Source organism: Triticum urartu, chromosome 1A, assembly GCF_056163025.1.
Source record: "Triticum urartu cultivar PI428250 chromosome 1A, HENAU_Tu73, whole genome shotgun sequence".
Classification (NCBI taxonomy): Eukaryota; Viridiplantae; Streptophyta; class Magnoliopsida; order Poales; family Poaceae; genus Triticum; species Triticum urartu.
Genome location: NC_141873.1, coordinates 589,064,503 through 589,077,837, shown reverse-complemented (window position 1 = coordinate 589,077,837; position 13,335 = coordinate 589,064,503). Strand labels below are relative to the sequence as shown.

General features: G+C 45.4%; 1 long non-coding RNA gene across 1 annotated transcript; it reads right to left on the bottom strand.

The window, feature by feature from the left end:
* Positions 1 to 9,345: 9,345 nt before the first annotated feature.
* On the bottom strand, positions 9,346 to 12,202 carry LOC147993183 (uncharacterized). The gene is made up of 2 exons (XR_015615460.1): positions 10,855 to 12,202; positions 9,346 to 10,505 (listed from the first exon to the last, which is right to left on the bottom strand). It is a non-coding gene; the product is annotated as an uncharacterized LOC147993183 (long non-coding RNA).
* Positions 12,203 to 13,335: the final 1,133 nt, after the last annotated feature.

Below are 13,335 nucleotides of genomic sequence, written 5' to 3'. Positions count from 1 at the left end.
GACCCGATGCACTAGGTATGACACCTAGATCGGATATGAACTCCTTCATCCAGACTCCTTCGTTTTCTGCTTCCGAAGCAGCTATGTACTCCGCTTCACATGTAGATCCCGCTACGACGCTTTGTTTAGAACTGCACCAACTGACAGCTCCACCGTTTAAAGTAAATACGTATCCGGTTTGCGATTTAGAATCGTCCGGATCAGTGTCAAAGCTTGCATCAACGTAACCTCTTACGTTGAGCTCTTTGTCACCTCCATATACGAGAAACATATCCTTAGTCCTTTTCAGGTATTTCAGGATGTTCTTGACCGCTGTCCAGTGATCCACTCCTGGATTACTTTGGTACCTCCCTGCTAAACTTATAGCAAGGCACACATCAGGTCTGGTACACAGCATTGCATACATGATGGAGCCTATGGCTGAAGCATAGGGAACACCTTTCATTTTCTCTCTATCTTCTGCAGTGGTCGGGCATTGAGTCTGACTCAACTTCACACCTTGTAACACAGGCAAGAACCCTTTCTTTGCTTGATCCATTTGGAACTTCTTCAAAATCTTGTCAAGGTATGTGCTTTGTGAAAGTCCAATTAAGCGTCTTGATCTATCTCTATAGATCTTTATGCCTAATATGTAAGCAGCTTCACCGAGGTCTTTCATTGAAAAACTCTTATTCAAGTATCCCTTTATGCTATCCAGAAATTCTATATCATTTCCAATCAGTAATATGTCATCCACATATAATATCAGAAATGCTACAGAGCTCCCACTCACTTTCTTGTAAATACAGGCTTCTCCGAAAGTCTGTATAAAACCAAATGCTTTGATCACACTATCAAAGCGTTTATTCCAACTCCGAGAGGCTTGCACCAGTCCATAAATGGATCGCTGGAGCTTGCACACTTTGTTAGCTCCCTTTGGATCGACAAAACCTTCCGGTTGCATCATATACAACTCTTCTTCCAGAAATCCATTCAGGAATGCAGTTTTGACATCCATCTGCCAAATTTCATAATCATAAAATGTGGCAATTGCTAACATGATTCGGACAGACTTAAGCATCGCTACGGGTGAGAAGGTCTCATTGTAGTCAACCCCTTGAACTTGTCGAAAACCTTTTGCAACAAGTCGAGCTTTGTAGACAGTAATATTACCGTCAGCGTCAGTCTTCTTCTTGAAAATCCATTTATTCTCAATTGCTTGCCGATCATCAGGCAAGTCAACCAAAGTCCATACTTTGTTCTCATACATGGATCCCATCTCAGATTTCATGGATTCAAGCCACTTTGCGGAATCTGGGCTCACCATTGCTTCTTCATAGTTCGTAGGTTCATCATGATCTAGTAGCATGATTTCCAGAACTGGATTACCATACCACTCTGGCACGGATCTCACTCTGGTTGATCTACGAGGTTCAGTAGTTTCTTGTTCTGAAGTTTCATGATCATTATCATTAACTTACTCACTTATTGGTGTAGGTGTCGCAGAAACAGTTTTTTGTGATGTACTACTTTCCAATAAGGGAGCAGGCACAGTTACCTCGTCAAGTTCTACTTTCCTCCCACTCACTTCTTTCGAGAGAAACTCCTTCTCTAGAAAGGATCCATTCTTAGAAACGAATGTCTTGCCTTCGGATCAGTGATAGAAGGTGTACCCAACAGTCTCCTTTGGGTATCCTATGAAGACACATTTCTCCAATTTGGGTTCGAGCTTACCAGGTTGAAGCTTTTTCACATAAGCATCGCAGCCCCAAACTTTAAGAAACGACAACTGCCGGGGGACTGATCCACGAACACCTATGGGACCGGCGGGCTGAGTCCCTTTCGGTTCGGCGGGGGCGGAGGTTGCACAAAGAGCGGATCGAGGCGAAGCACACGAGCAGTTTACCCAGGTTCGGGCTGCACGGATGCGTAAAACCCTACTCCTGCTTTGTGGTTTGTATTGATTTCTTGCTCGGGAGCGCTGAGTGCTACAGTACACCCCAGCAGCTAATGAGACTGAGCGTGAGTGTTCGAACCCCCCTCTATGTTGCGCATGGGCCTCCTTTTATATGCTCAAGGGGTCACCGACAGGTGGCAACGTAGAAAAGGGCAAAAAAGGGAAAGGTGCTGCGGTTGGTACAGCTACCTGCTACAGTGTATCATACCTAACCCTGACGGCAGGGGACAAGGGCCTTAAATGCCCGTCTGCGTCGCCTAAACAGTGTAAAAGGGACCGTCAGGGACGCCACCGCTCGCCACGATGGCAATCTTGTCAGCGCCGCTTGCCACCGCTCACCGCTGGCTGCACAGCCTCCCGCCACGTACGCTGGGAAGGGTCCCAGAGCGACACGTTGGTGGATGTGCTGGAGCATGGGCACGGAGTGGTGGCTTGCCGCGGCAAGCGCCTTGCCGCGGTCGTTGTCTTGTCGCGTCCGGGAGCTTGTCGCTCACCGGGCCTTGCCGGGACGCGTGGCGCGCCGCGGCAAGTTCCTTAAGATGCCTTGGGCGGCCTTCCCGGCAAGCTCCTCTTGCCGGGGTCTTGTCTCCTTGAAAGGCTCCAGGGGAACCACGGAGGACCTTGGCGGTCACCCGGCAAGCCTTGCCGCGGGATGCTGCGACTGCCCGTGCACAAGTTCGGGATACTAGGGTACCCCTACTCTAGTACACCGACAACAACTTTGGATTGCCAAACCACAGTTCATAAGGCGTCGTCTTAACGGATTTTGATGGTGCCCTATTTAACGTGAATGCGGCCGTCTCTAAAGCATAACCCCAAAACGATAGTGGTAAATCAGTAAGAGACATCATAGATCGTACCATATCTAGTAAAGTACGATTACGACGTTCGGACACACCATTACGCTGTGGTGTTCCAGGTGGCGTGAGTTGCGAAACTATTCCACAATTTTTCAAATGTACACCAAACTCGTAACTCAAATATTCTCCTCCACGATCAGATCGTAGAAACTTTATTTTCTTGTTACGATGATTTTCAACTTCACTCTGAAATTCTTTGAACTTTTCAAATGTCTCAGACTTGTGTTTCATTAAGTAGATATACCCATATCTGCTTAAGTCATCTGTGAAGGTGAGAAAATAACGATATCCTCCACGAGCCTCAATATTCATCGGACCACATACATCGGTATGTATGATTTCCAACAAATCTGTTGCTCTCTCCATAGTACCGGAGAACGGTGTTTTAGTCATCTTGCCCATGAGGCACGGTTCGCAAGTACCAAGTGATTCATAATCAAGTGGTTCCAAAAGTCCATCAGTATGGAGTTTCTTCATGCGCTTTACACCGATATGACCTAAACGACAGTGCCACAAATAAGTTGCACTTTCATTATCAACTCTGCATCTTTTGGATTCAACACTATGAATATGTGTATCACTACTGTCGAGATTCATCAAAAATAGACCACTCTTCAAAGGTGCATGACCATAAAAGATATTACTCATATAAATAGAACAACCATTATTCTCTGATTTAAATGAATAACCGTCTCGCATTAAACAAGATCCAGATATAATGTTCATGCTCAACGCTGGCACCAAATAACAATTATTTAGGTCTAATATTAATCCCGAAGGTAGATGTAGAGGTAGCGTGCCGACCGCGATCACATCGACTTTGGAACCGTTTCCCACGCGCATCGTCACCTCGTCCTTTGCCAGTGTCCGCTTATTCCGTAGTCCCTGTTTCGAGTTGCAAATATTAGCAACAGAACCAGTATCAAATACCCAGGTCCTACTGCGAGCTCTAGTAAGGTACACATCAATAACATGTATATCACATATACCTTTGTTCACCTTGCCATCCTTCTTATCCGCCAAATACTTGGGGCAGTTCCGCTTCCAGTGACCAGTCTGCTTGCAGTAGAAGCACTCAATTTCAGGCTTAGGTCCAGACTTGGGTTTCTTCTCCTGAGCAGCAACTTGCTTGCCGTTCTTCTTGAAGTTCTCCTTCTTCTTCCCTTTGCCCTTTTTCTTGAAACTAGTGGTCTTGTTAACCATCAACACTTGATGCTCCTTCTTGATTTCTACCTCCGCAGCTTTCAGCATTGCGAAGAGCTCGGGAATAGTCTTGTTCATCCCTTGCATATTATAGTTCATCACGAAGCTCTTGTAGCTTGGTGGCAGTGATTGGAGAATTCTGTCAATGACGCAATCATCTGGAAGATTAACTCCCATCTGAATCAAGTGATTATTATACCCAGACATTTTGAGTATATGCTCACTAACAGAACTGTTCTCCTCCATCTTGCAGCTATAGAACTTATTGGAGACTTCATATCTCTCAATCCGGGCATTTGCTTGAAATATTAACTTCAACTCCTGGAACATCTCATATGCTCCATGACGTTCAAAACGTCGTTGAAGTCCCGATTCTAAGCCGTAAAGCATGGCACACTGAACTATCGAGTAGTCATCAGCTTTGCTCTGCCAGACGTTCATAACATCTGGTGTTGCTCCAGCAGCAGGCCTGGCACCCAGCGGTGCTTCCAGGACGTAATTCTTCTGTGCAGCAATGAGGATAATCCTCAAGTTACGGACCCAGTCCGTGTAATTGCTACCATCATCTTTCAACTTTGCTTTCTCAAGGAACGCATTAAAATTCAACGGAACAACAGCACGAGCCATCTATCTACAATCAACATAAACAAGCAAGATACTATCAGGTACTAAGTTCATGATAAGTTTAAGTTCAATTAATCAAATTACTTAAGAACTCCCACTTAGATAGACATCCCTCTAATCTTCTAAGTGATCACGTGATCCAAATCAACTAAACCATAACCGATCATCACGTGAGATGGAGTAGTTTTCAATGGTGAACATTGTTATGTTGATCATATCTACTATATGATTCACGCTCGACCTTTCGGTCTCCGTGTTCCGAGGCCATATCTGCATATGCTAGGCTCGTCAAGTTTAACCTGAGTATTCTGCGTGTGCAAAACTGGCTTGCACCCGTTGTAGATGGACGTAGAGCTTATCACACCCGATCATCACGTGGTGTCTGGGCACGACAAACTTTGGCAACGGTGCATACTCAGGGAGAACACTTCTTGATAATTTAGTGAGATATCATCTTATAATGTTACCGTCAATCAAAGCAAGATAAGATGCATAAAAAGATAAACATCACATGCAATCAATATAAGTGATATGATATGGCCATCATCATCTTGTGCTTGTGATCTCCATCTGCGAAGCACCGTCATGATCACCATCGTCACCGGCGCGACACCTTGATCTCCATCGTAGCATCGTTGTCATCTCGCCAATCTTATGCCTCCACGACTATCGCTACCGCTTAGTGATAAAGTAAAGCATTACATCGCGATTGCATTGCATACAATAAAGCGACAACCATATGGCTCCTGCCAGTTGCCGATAACTTGGTCACAAAACATGATCATCTCATACAATAAAATTCAGCATCATGCCTTGACCATATCACATCACAACATGCCCTGCAAAAACAAGTTAGACGTCCTCTACTTTGTTGTTGCAAGTTTTACGTGGCTGCTACGGGCTTAAGCAAGAACCAATCTCACCTACGCATCAAAACCACAACGATAGTTTGTCAAATAGACTCCGTTTTAACCTTCGCAAGGACCGGGCGTAGCCACACTTGGTTCAACTAAAGTTGGAGAGACAGTCGCCCGCAAGCCACCTGTGTGCGAAGCACGTCGGGGGAACCGGTGTCGCGTAAGCGTACGCGTAAGGTTGGTCCGGGTCGTCTCATCCAACAATACCGCCGAACCAAAGTATGACATGCTGGTAGGCAGTATGACTTATATCGCCCACAACTCACTTGTGTTCTACTCGTGCATATAACATCAAACCATAAAACTAGGCTCGGATGCCACTGTTGGGGAACGTAGTAATTTCAAAAAAAATTCCTACGCACACGCAAGATCATGGTGATGCACAACAACGAGAGGGGAGAGTGTTGTCTACGTACCAACGCAGACCGACTGCGGAAGCGATCACACAACGTAGAGGAAGTAGTCGTATGTCTTCCCGATCCGACCGATCCAAGCACCATTACTCCGGCACCTCCGAGTTCTTAGCACACGTACAGCTCGATGACGATCCCCGGGCTCCGATCCAGCAAAGCGTCGGGGAAGAGTTCCGTCAGCACGACGGCGTGGTGACGATCTTGACGTACTACCGACGCAGGGCTTCGCCTAAGCACTACAAAGATATGATCGAGGTGGAATATGGTGGCAGGGGGCAACGCACACGGCTAAGGACCGATCTCAAGGATCAACTTGTGTGTCTAGAGGTGCCCCCTTGCCCCCGTATATAAAGGATCCAAGGGGGAGGGGGCGGCCGGCCAGGAGGAGGGCGCAGGAGGAGTCCTACTCCTACCGGGAGTAGGACTCCCCCCCAATCCTATTCCTAATAGGATTCCCAAAGGGGGAAAGAGAGAGAGAGGGGGGGGGGGGCGGCCACCTCTCCTAGTCCTAATAGGACTAGGGGAAGGGGGGGCGCGCGACCACCTATGGGCTGCCCCTTTTCTCCTTTCCACCAAGGCCCATTAAGGCCCATATGGTTCCCGGGGGGTTCCGGTAACCTCCCGGTACTCCGGTAAAATCCCGATTTCACCCGGAACACTTCCGATATCCAAACATAGGCTTCCAATATATCAATCTTTATCTCTCGACCATTTCGAGACTCCTCGTCATGTCCATGATCACATCCGGGACTCCGAACAACCTTCGGTACATCAAAATGCATAAACTCATAATAACTGTCATCGTAACGTTAAGCGTGCGGACCCTACGGCTCGAGAACAATGTAGACATGACCGAGACACATCTCCGGTCAATAACCAATAGCGGGACCTGGATGTCCATATTGGCTCCTACATATTCTACGAAGATCTTTATCGGTCAGACCGCATAACAACATACGTTGTTCCCTTTGTCATCGGTATGTTACTTGTCCGAGATTCGATCGTCGGTATCCAATACCTAGTTCAATCTCGTTACTGGCAAGTCTCTTTACTCGTTCCGTAATACATCATCCCGCAACTAACTCATTAGTTGCAATGCTTGCAAGGCTTATGTGATGTGCATTACCGAGAGGGCCCAGAGATACCTCTCCGACACTCGAAGTGACAAATCTTATTCTCGAAATACGCCAACCCAACATCTACCATTGGAGACACCTGTAGAGCTCCTTTATAATCACCCAGTTACGTTGTGACGTTTGGTAGCACACGAAGTGTTCCTCCGGCAAACGGGAGTTGCATAATATCATGGTCATAGGAACATGTATAAGTCATGAAGAAAGCAATAGCAACATACTAAACGATCTGGTGCTAAGCTAATGGAATGGGTCATGTCAATCAGATCATTCAACTAATGATGTGACCTCGTTAATCAAATAACAACTCTTTGTTCATGGTTAGGAAACATAACCATCTTTGATTAACGAGCTAGTTAAGTAGAGGCATACTAGTGACACTCTGTTTGTCTATGTATTCACACATGTATTATGTTTCCGGTTAATACAATTCTAACATGAATAATAAACATTTATCATGATATAAGGAAATAAATAATAACTTTATTATTGCCTCTAGGGCATATTTCCTCCATTTGCACCGTAGCTTCACACCACCGTCTCGCCGTGCTTACTGCAGCCCGGCATCTCGCCTTCTTCCCGTGCACAACTGAAGCTTCATTGGCCTACATACACTTCCCTAGACAATCTAAACTGCATGCATCACTAAAAACAAACATGCAGAAACATTGAAATCAAGATTAAGTCCCAACTGTCCGCCCGCACACGACAACAACGGCGGCCTGGCCGGGGTTGCGCCAGCTATGGCGGCTGGCATCCCCACAGCTAGGCTAGACAACATGCGGCTGTGGCGGCGTCCATCATGCTCGCCCGCCTACCCGCAGGCCAGCACGCTCGCTCACTGACGGCCTACACACAAGCCAGCACAAGGCTGCGGTGACCCGTCAACGCGCCCACGGTTGCATGCGTCTTTGGCCAGCAGGTACATGTGGTGGTCGCGCGAGGTCGTCAGGCGCCTCCCCTAGGTCGGCGCCTCCCCCACCATTGTCCACGCTGTCAGCAGCCTCCTTTGCTCACCTCATCATCGTCGCGAGCCACCTTCTCCCCTGTGCTGGCATCGTTCCATGCTCCACATGAGAGAGGCGAGAAAGAAAGATTGGGTGGTTGTAGGTGGGACTGAGCGGGTACCCGGGCGTGACCGCAGCCCATCCTGCCCCTAGATTTGAGATGGGTCTAAGGTATATCGGCCAGTCCGGACATTTAGGGATAAAGTGAGGGTCCGGTTGGGTCACTCATTTTTTATCGGGGCGGACGTTTCAGACGTTTAGGGAGAAAGTAGGGGGGTCGGCAGTAGATGCTGTAAGTTATTAAGAAGCTAAGAATTTGATAGATCAGTCTATGGCCCTATTGTTGAGGAGGTAAAGGAGTCCATGCGATTAACGGAGGAGTTCTGTGTGGCACGGGTGAGACGCTCGGCTAATGGAGCTGCTCATTGGCTAGCGAAGGAGGCTTGTGTGAATACTTTTATTTTATTCGACTCAAAACATGTTGAGATGAATGAATACAACACAACCCACTTCACCTAAGAAAAACTTTAGTTAGAATGGGTTTTGTTTTATTCATTCATCTATGTGAGACCAAAACGTCACAAATACAATCCAGATAACATTATTGTGTTTGACAGTAGATGTGTGTTAGCTGATTATTAAAAAATATATTAGCTGAGATGACATTGTTCTTAGTTATTTAGCTCCGTGAGTAGAATCTTAAATTTTATCAAAAGCCCGTGGCAACGCACGGGCGTTCTACTAGTTATATGTTAGTATTGTTTGCTCGATTGGCTTGGCTCCGACGAACGAAACTGACGGGAGGAACACCAGACGAATGAAAATTAAGGAGAAAGAAGCGTTAGTCCCTTTATTAATGGATACAATGGATGGCGGATTTTGTGCCGACAGGTAGCATTAATGCTCAACTGACTTTCTAATCCAACCCCACCTGCAATGACGCTTTATCCTCTCTCTCTCTCTGCCGATGCGGAGCACCCACCGCCGCCGGGACACTGATGCAACCTCTCCCAACGGCGCCACCAGCCGGCCCTGTTGGCGCTGCCTGCTTGCTGCACCTCATCTCTACTAGATAAGAAGCGCCCCCTGGCGCGCGTTGCCCGGCCCAACCGCAAGATCCAAAACAGTATAGTAGTAGCTGAAAGCTCGACGCATCAAGTTTGGGAAAAAGAAATAGATCAAAACCTACACAGTATGATAAATCAAAAATATAGCGAGTTATTTATATAGAAAGCAACACACTCCACAGGTCTTTCATAATAATTAGATCAAGTCATTTGTATATTAAGGGACTGGAGGCTGAGTAGTGCATTAGAGGGTAGCCGTACAATATAGAACACGTATCCCATTGCTCTGGACAGAAGTGTAGAAAAGCACAATTACACTGATTGTGTTCTGTGAGTACATCCTTCGATGGTAAATGGCTCTACAAATTCCAAGATCGATGATCCAACATGATATAAAGAATGAGATTCTCACAATAATATAGTCAACCTGTGGTTGGAATATATAAGCAATGAAAGAAAGTATATCTTTGGGCAGCAGCTCAATGCCCCTTAATGATCTCATAGTCCCAACACTTTTGAGAAGCAGCTTGACTCCCTTAATGATCTCTACATAGTTAGGAATATAACCCTCTTCACCACTCACCATAAAAGGAGATAAATGTGGACAGAAGAACCCTGAGATAAAATGGAAATTATCAACTTCATCACTGATGCTTGGGTGTAGTTACTTGAAAACTTTTTTTGCATAGCATACCTAATAGGTAGTAGAAAAAATCTATCAGTTCAGTTATAAACTTGAGGAATACTATAGAAAAGAAGAAATCATTACTTAGTAAAATGTTTTTCTCAAAGATAGTTTTGAGAGAGGCTTGAAAAGAAAACAGAGTGCTGATTCTAAAATTCAGCAGCAGGAATACACACATTTGAGTGATGCCACGCATATCAGCATATACATATTATACATAACTTGTTGATAACAGAACCGAGAGTATGCCTTAATGAGTAATTCAGCGACAACAACCCAAATAGATTCTTCTCAACACACCTCAATCGATCATAATAGTGAAAAAAACTTGGCTTGAAATATTAATAACTGAGCTCTGATAAGAAAAATAAATCAAAGATAGATTATTGAAAGGCCCTCACCATTATGTAAAAACAATGACAGCCTAAATGTGACCAAGAACCAAAGGAGCAGCGACAGCAGTAATGGACGATGAATCAAAGACAGATTATCCAAGCAAAAGGAACAGGGAATATAGCATATACTGTAAAAAACTATGACAACTCGCATAATAATAACAAAAGGCAGAAGAAAATTACCTGGGAAGGAGACGTTTGTCAGAGCAATGACCAAGAACCAAAGCAGCTGTGGCAGCAGTAATGGACGATGACCCTAAGAAACCTAATAAGTAAATGTAAACAAAGCTCACAGCTATATACAACAGACAAAGCCAAACGGAATGCAAAGATCAATCATGTAATAAAAATCAGGAAACCAATCTGAATGTAAACAATTTAAACAGCAGGCAAATGCCACAAAGCTGCTTGAGTTCAAGTTATTCTCCTATTTAATTCTCCAAAGAAACAGATATATGCCATACTTGCTCGAATAAATACACACGACCACATATGCTCATATAAAAAAAACTAAATCATCATACCCATAAGAAATCCAAATCATCATGTTATATATTTGCATGAAGATGCTCTTTAAGGCAGAACTCGATAAGTCAGTGGTCAGGCAAGATTACCATTTAGAAACCATTGAGAGATTACCCAAAACCCAAAAGCGTTGTTCTGCATAGAACACCAATTAGATCATGGGAACTTAGAAAGCATTTAACTTTAGACATTGCTACCTTTCAATTGGAAAACATCACATCTGTGTATGAAGATGCATGGCACAAACAAAACTTCCAGTACTATAAGAAAAGAAATAACACCTTGTTATTTTAATTACTTGTGATTCTATCTACCATTGATTTATGATTTCCAATTGTTTACTTTCTAGCTCTTGATTCTATATTCCATCATAGATAAATGTTAAGCTTTCTTCTTAATTGTGTAAGAAACACTAAAAATTATTGATGGCATTCAGATATCTCGCTCCAGCACAATATAAATTCCATCGGTTAATTCAGATATTGCTAAAAGTCATATTTATAACCATTAAGTACATCTGATATACTCTTATTTTTATCTTGATATGGAATAATCATATAGAGAGACACATGACATATTTTCTTATTTTGTCAGAACTGAAAAAACCACCGATGATATCTCTAATTAAATGGTGTTGAGACCAAACATAACAACTCAAGGTATAGTCATAAGCTACTCTTAAGACTCGGGATTTCCAAGTAGGTATTCCTTCTGCCCTCCATATATCATCTTAAAGATGCTAATGAAAATTTCAAAGTAAAAAGAATATACATGACCATGCAAAACAAATGTCATCGTATTTTTTCCCTGTTTCAGATATTATTAAGTTTCATTTTGAGAACCATCCAAGCATGACCATTTATGTTTTTCATGATTCGGCAATGGTGCCCGATGTCTCGATCCATCCAACTAAATCTATAATACTGGCATGTTAGCCATTAACCATCTTTGCCATCCACTGAGCAACTGCCTGCCTAGCCCCACAGAAATCAGCAAGCTCATCAATACCCTCATCTAACCATACATTACTATCCATATCGAAGCACACTACATACTAACCTTCATCTCACCTTTCAGTCCACCTCCAGTTTGCAAAATAACTAAATAAAATTATAAGAGGGGATCGAGCTTTGACGGTTCGACTTATGGGCAGTCGTCTATTCGTTTTGTTGTCTTGGCAGTTGTGCTCAGCAACACGACATGCCATGCATATGCAGTAGTAAGCAGCCGACAGGTCGATCTAATGCCACCAGATGCAACAAGTAGTCGGCAAATCTATCTAATGAAGCTGCAAGCAAACATCCCAGGCAGATGCAGCAGCAAGCAGGAAGCTGCTCATAAAACAACCAATCAAGCTGCTTGTAGTAGCAAGCTGGCCTGTACGTACAGAGTGCGTCTATTTCCTTCCAGTTAATCGATCTAATGCTCTAGAACCAACATAGATAATAATTGAATTGGCAGGGGATTTATTCACTGATGGGCTGGACAAAAACATTGCAGTTTTGGAGAGGGGGGGGGGGGGGGGGGGTCACAACCCCGTCTGGCCTCCAAGAGGCTCCGCTAGTGTGACGGAGGCTGTGCATATCCTGCTGAGCACAGAGTGGGGGCAGCCTAGGTTGGGATCAGCAGCCTAGAAGAGAAATGAGGAAGGAGAATGCGCATGAGACAGGCAGGTCGAAACTGCCAGGACGTACCTCGAGGACGGCGTTGCTAGGAGGCCTCCTCTCCGACGACGAAGAGGCGCCAAGAGCCGCTGCCTACTTGTGGGCGGCCTCCATGACGAACTGGAGCTGAGCACGCGCATGCCTCAAGCTCCTCCTGCCGAGCGCTGAGGAGGAGGCAGCAGCCGCCGGATCGGCGTCCTTGACCTCACGTCCTGGTCCTTCGATGCGGCCTAGCGGGGCGACGATGATAGCACCGCCCGTCACTCTCCTTCCGGGGATGGCGAGAGGCGAGCTCGATGGGGAGCGCAGTGGTGGCGGCGACATCGGCGACAGAAGAGGAACAAGGAGGAGGAGAGGCGGAAGCGCGGCCGCGACGGCTGCGCGATGGGGAGTGGCGGCTAGGTTCAATCGAGGGAAGTGAGGACCAGAGGGAGAAGCAGACGACCTTCTCGACCCTATCCGTCTTCCAGCCACCCATACGACGCCACGCACCACCCAGCACGCGAAATCCCATTTATACCCTCGGCGGTCTCTTAGAACTACAAGCGGTGGCATCTCAGTTTCGACACTGTTTCGATCTACAGTGCCCATTTTTGATCTGATGGATGGGATCTCTCCATCTCGTGATCGAACGGCTGAGAACACATCTGAGAAAAGATCCAACGGCCGAGAATCGCTAAACTTCAAGAAGACTGGGTTACTCCCAGTATGTATCTTACGCGATTGTAGATTCTATCTTCTCTCAAGAACACAAGGAAGACACATCGACAGAAGAGGTGTGGTGCCGAGCTACCTTTCACAGCCTCGTTTTTTTCTCTACTCTATCCTTCTTGTCGTGCTAAAGCAAAGTGATTACAACTTAAATACATAGACGCACACACAGCCAGCCATCACGCTAGGCCACCA